This window comes from Pan troglodytes, chromosome 16 (genome assembly GCF_028858775.2).
Source record: "Pan troglodytes isolate AG18354 chromosome 16, NHGRI_mPanTro3-v2.0_pri, whole genome shotgun sequence".
NCBI lineage: Eukaryota > Metazoa > Chordata > Mammalia > Primates > Hominidae > Pan > Pan troglodytes.
In genome coordinates this window covers 87297132-87303131 of record NC_072414.2, presented here as the reverse complement: position 1 = coordinate 87303131, position 6000 = coordinate 87297132, and the positions used below count along the sequence as shown (strand labels likewise).

Here is a 6000-nt window from a genome sequence, read left to right as displayed (position 1 = left end):
ATGTTGTAGCTTTCACCATGAAAATGTGTTTACATGGCGAGTAGTCATTGTGGACTCATTGTGGCTGTGCTTTGAACCCAGCAGAGAAGGCTGACTGGAACTCTAGAATACAGGAGTATAATTCAAAAAGACTCAGACAAACTTGGAGAAATGGTCAGAAATAAGAGAATGAGGTCTTCTGAGTGCAGGGTCACACATCAGGGAAGGAAAAAAACCAATGAACTCCACAAATGGGGATCTAGGGCTGGCAGCAACTCCCAGGCTGACTGTGAGTCAGAAGTATGGACTGTGTGGGCCAGCGGACTCCTGAGCAGCACCCTGTCAGGCCCCGGGACAAAACTGCATGTAGCCTTAGCCCACCCAGCTCGGTCCTGGTTCAAAATGGAATGATTCAAAGTGAATGAAGAGGAGTCCAAGCAGGACATTTTAATCAAAAGGAAAAAAGACCAACCCTCAAAGACTTAATGTCCACACGTATGTAGATGGTAGTCCTCAGAGGAACTCGCCAAATATTGTATGGATTATTTCCCAAACATCTCTAAAAACAGCAGCTAGTAAAAAACAACTCAATTTATCCTTGGAGAAACTCAAAATCCGTGCCCCTGCCAAATCTCCTGTTGAAATGTAATCCCCTCTGTTGGAGGTGGGGCCTGAGGGAAGTGTTTGGATCATGGGGGCAGGTCTCTCATGAATGGCTTAAGGAGCCAGCCTCTTGATGAGGAGTGAGTTCACGGGAGATCTGGTTGTTTAAAAGTGTGTGACATATGCCCCCTTCACTCATGCTCTTGGTCTGGCCATGTGGGATGTCTGTTCCTCGTTTCCCTCCTGCCATGGCTGTTAAGTTTCCTGAGGCTTCACCAGAAACCAAGAGGATTCCAGCACCACGCTTCCTGTGTAGCCTGGAGAACTGTGAGCCAATTAAATATCTTTCCTTTATAAATTACACAGCTTCAGGTATTTCTTTATAGCAATGAAGAATGGCCTAACACAGGGGCACAGGGCATCTTCACCAAGTGTGGTCCCTGCAGCAATGCTACAGAGTGTTCATAGATGACACTGGGTGCTGAAAACTAGACATGGCAAAGGGAAGAGGAAATAAAGACTTGGGCAAAAGCCCAAGATGAAGAAGAAAGAGAAAAGGAAGAGTGTAAGTGTAGTTATGGATTTACAACCATACTCAGGGGTCACGTGGGCAGTAGAGACAGAAATTAATCCATGGACCCTGATTTTTTTTCAAATGCAGAATGTAATAATAATAGTAGAAATGACAGTAATAAATAATATTCACAGAGGTATCAAAAACTCTGATGGCCATTAAGAATCTCCACTTTGGTCACCTCCCACACAGGGGATTACATTTCAACAGGAGATTTTGTGGGGGCACAGATTTTGACAGTTTCTCCAACGATAAATTGAGTTGTTTTTCACTAGCTGCTGTTTTTAGGAAACTGGGCCCTAGAAAGGTGTTTAACTTATTTGCCAGCTCACTATCTCCAGGGATTTTGACTAGCATTTAATTGTTACCCTCTTAACAACAAATGTATTAAGGAAATTCTGTAAACGTAGGCAAATCACTAACCCATTATAAGGTTTATTATTTCTCAGTCTAAATTGTGTTTGCATTTGTTATGGGAGTGGTGGTAAGAGCATTCAAAGTTATTGAAGTGTCTTGAGGTAGTGATTCTGGTTAATGTTTGACAGTGGTCATCGTGATGAGCCTTTGTGTGAGTGTGTCTGGGCAGGACTGGCTACTTAATTTGCAGGGGCCAGTGAAAAATTAAAATGTGGGACTTCGACAAGGACCCAGACATCCCCTACCCAAGGGCTGAACTCTAACACAGGGAGAGCAGCCCACTCCCTACAGACTGAAACCTCCCTTTCAGGATGTGCTAGGTATCTGAATTGGCACCTGCCAATTTGCATTCTGAGTGCACCCTAATGCTGCAGGAATGAGGCAGGGCTGGTATCCACCTTGCCCTGCCCCAAGACAGCACAGCACACATACCTATCCTGACCGTCCCCAAGCCTGCACCTAGGACTTGCAGGTGGCCAAGGACTATACTGAACAGAAACTTGCTCTGGTTGTGCCTCATATATAACAGTAACCTTTCTAGGGAATTTTAAAAAGTCTTTTCAAATTTAATTAAGATAAACCTTGCAAGATTGTCCCAAACAAATGCTATTTTGAAAATTATCCCCCTTATGAGGCCATGACCAATTTCCAACAACACAGAATAATTCATGGCTGCCCTTTTAATTTTTATTTGTTTATTTATTGTTTTTTAGAAATGTGATCTCACTATGTTGACCAACCTGGAATGCTGTGGCTATTTACAGACACAATCATAGAACTTACAGCCTCAAAAATCTTGTGCTCAGTTGATCATCCTGCCTCAGCCTCCCTAGTAGCTGGTGCTACTGTGCCAAGCTAATTCATGGCTCTCTTTTTTATCCAAATCTGGGAACCAGTTTATAGTCTCATCACTGAGAGTCGCCACTTTCCCTTACATCCAATTATAGTATCTAGCTAGCTAGCTGTTATTTTATATGTTATATAGTATTAGATATATATAAATAAGCATGTATATGTGTATTTTTTTTCAGTTAGAGAAGTGAATTTATGTCAATGCTAAGTTCTAATTTCCAACAAACTCCCTTTCAAGGAAGTGGCATTTTCATTAGTCTTTATATTCACAGACAAACCCAATACACAGCTATCATTAGGGAAAATGTGTCCCATTATGAATCTGTTTGAGAAATGACAAATAATATTGAAACTATCCTAAGGTGGTAATTTGATGGAATAAAATAGTTTCAAACACCTCTTTACTCCCATTTAACTTCACCTTTACTCATGGGTAATCACTGATGTAACTCATTGTTCATAAGCTTTTCTAAAAATTGAGGAATCATTTTGCTATGAGACGTTCATTTGGAAATCTAGAAAGTCATCTCAAATTTAGAGGAGACTTCTTTCATACATATCTTTACACTAATTTTGTTTACAGCCAAGAAGGATCGTGTCAGTCCTGCAACTTGTCAGTGGAATTAAATTTCAGGCAACTCTTGCTTTTTTGCCAGCCTTCTTCCTCTCTCATCAGATGGGTATGATCAGAAGTGGGGGTTGGGGCAGTTCTTTAAACTCTGCCATATAATCTGCACGGGTCCCCAACCCTAGTAAAAGCGTGGTGTTGGCTATATAGACATAGTTTTAAACAAGGTTTCTTCCAATGATTGCTACCTTAATCCGCTTCTATATAAGCATTGGAGCTGCCGCTGCTCTTCAACCCCAGGAAAATACTTGCGGTGTTAAGAGAGTCAAAGTCACCTATACAGAATTTAAAGGACACCAAGTCACTTGCTAAGCTTTCTAATTCCCCTTTCACCATCTCCCTCAAGTATCAGACATCAGTCAGGAGAACTGTGGTTTTCCCTTCCCTAAACTCCTCCTTACCCTAAAAATCAATCTTACACACCTGCCAAGGTGATGGCCATTTAAATTAGCCTATCTTATCACCAAAATTAAACCAATCTAGGCTCCTCCTTTGCATTAAGAAGTCAGCTTCAAAAAAAAAAAATACCTGATCACTGTCAATGTCATCAAGTAGGCAGCATGTTATAGTGGGAAGGGCATGGACATTAAAGTGATTCAAATTTTGATTCTGCTTTTATTAGCTTTGTGAACTCAGAGAAGTAGCTTGATCTCCCAGAGCCTGAGTCTTTAACCAAATGTAGACCTCAGAGTCTTTAACCAAATGTCACCATAAATGGGACAACCTATGGATCCCTGCCTTGTCGATAACAAGGTTACCTATAAGTTTGATTATTACTTATTGATATATATGTAACATAAAATGAAATAATCTTTTCATTTTTTTGTGTGCAATCAAGGTCTTAAGGAACTGTGGAAGAAGGCATATATATATATATATATACACACACACCCATATATATATATAAACATACGTACACATAATATATATGTGTATATATAAGCTTTCTCTATATATATCTATATACATATAAGTTTTCTCTCTCTCTCTCTCTCTCTCTCTCTCTCTCTCTCTCTATATATATATATATATATATATATATATATATATATATATATATATATCTATCTATCTATCTATCTCCAGGCTGGCATTTAGTAGTGTGATCTCGGCTCATTGCAACCTGCACCTCCAGGGTTCAAGTGATTCTCCTGCCTTAGCCTCCCTAGTAACTGGGATTACAGGTGCCCACCACCACACCTGGCTAATTTTTGTATTTTTAATAGAGATGGAGTTTCACCATGTTGGCCAGGCTGGTCTCGAACTCCAGACTTCAAGTGATCCTCCCACTTTGTCCTCCAAATTGCTGGGATTACAGGCATTAGCCACCAAGCCCGGGCAAACATATTATATTTTCATAACTTTAATGCAGAAAAGGCGATTCACAGAAAGAGAAAGGTAAGTTCCAAGTGAGCCTCCCTGTTTAAGTTGTGGATACTTGGGATGTAATCCAAAGGGATCTTACAGCCTGGGGAAGACAGACAGTAAATGAACATGGAAATAGGAAAGAAAAATTGGCTTACCTTTCAATTGGTCTAACACTACTTTCATTCATACTCCCACATTCTCCCACTACACAGATTGCTATAGGGGGATACATTGTTCCTTAATGTGCAAAGTTAGTGCTTGTTTGCACACAGTGAATTAGCTCCAAAAGGGAAAAGTGACCAGAAATGATTTCATTTTCTCTGTGCATCTCTGTTAACAAGAAGGTGTAATTCCTTAGAGAAAACACAGGAAAGAGTGTTCTGCTGGTGTGTTTGTGGCCCCCAATCAGGATAACAATTGGAAACTGAAGCAGATTGTCTTAGAGTGAAATGCAAACCAAACACATGAATATACCCACATATATTCCCATACTACTTTCATCATTGATTAACCAGCCACATGACGTTTTCAGTAAGAGAAATAATTGGCAGTTTTAACGGACGAAAAATTGATCCCATTACTCAGGATAGAATTTTCCACCTTTTTCAAAAGAGATGCTTATTAAAGAGGTCAGGTTTTTTTCCCCCTCAGGATCATGCATATGTAAGTAAGCATAGCTATTATGTGCCATCTATGAGAATGGACGGGTGAGCCATAAACACAAACATTCACATACAGCCAGGTCTCCAGCGTTCCTGTTCACCAATTACAGTAATGCTGATGACATATCTAGTTTAATGCATATGGCATTAAAGTAGTCCCCCCTCTTCTAGGAAAATCTAATTACACCAAACCCAAGCACTCAATCAAACCTGTTATTCTGTGGCTAAACAGCCTGGTGTTAATGCAATTTGAGGAGATACAGGCCGTGACTAGAGACGTCATGTATTAACAATATCTAATGGGAGCTCCCGTAGGTAAATGAATATGCTAACAAGCAAGATCACTGCTAAATCTAATATCTTTAAGCTGTTTAATTCCAAACAGTCCCTTAATAAATCAATTGACCGGGAGAGCTGATGCCCCTATCAATTATTCAAGAGGGCAAATAAATATTTCAGATGATTTGATAGGAAGGCTGGTGCTGGTCTTACAGAAAGCTTTGCATTTCATTAGCCTCTTGCTAAAAGTTTTATAATGAGCAGAACACAGGTGGCATCCCCACTGCAGAAATGGAAAAGGGGGAAATAAGAGATTGGAGATCAAGACTTCCTTCATCTCTGCATTATTCCATTATCCAAACTTTTCTTTTGTAATGTGAAAATTGGAGTCAAGTCCCCCAAAGAATTATCATTCTCTGCAATCACAAAGGAAATTAAAATGATCAAAAGTATGTCATATTGCAAGAATCTTAATTGTAATTCCTATTGGAAATGCAATTATCAGATACCAATATCATGAATATAATTTATGCGGTTCCACATCCAAATAGCCCTTCACCAAATATTTAATATTATCAATTCCATTTTCCAGAAGAAAAAACTGAGTTCCCCTAGTCATTTAGAAAGTGCTGACTAGG

At 39.6% G+C, this 6000-nt stretch overlaps 1 long non-coding RNA gene across 1 annotated transcript in view; it reads left to right on the top strand.

The window, feature by feature from the left end:
* The first annotated feature begins 763 nt into the window (after positions 1-763).
* Positions 764-6000, top strand: part of LOC134808571 (uncharacterized) — a 30280-nt gene continuing 25043 nt past the window's right edge. Inside the window, exons 1-2 of the long non-coding RNA XR_010151829.1 lie at positions 764-909; positions 3009-3059. This is a non-coding gene — a long non-coding RNA (uncharacterized LOC134808571). The remainder of the gene's footprint in view (positions 910-3008; positions 3060-6000) is intronic.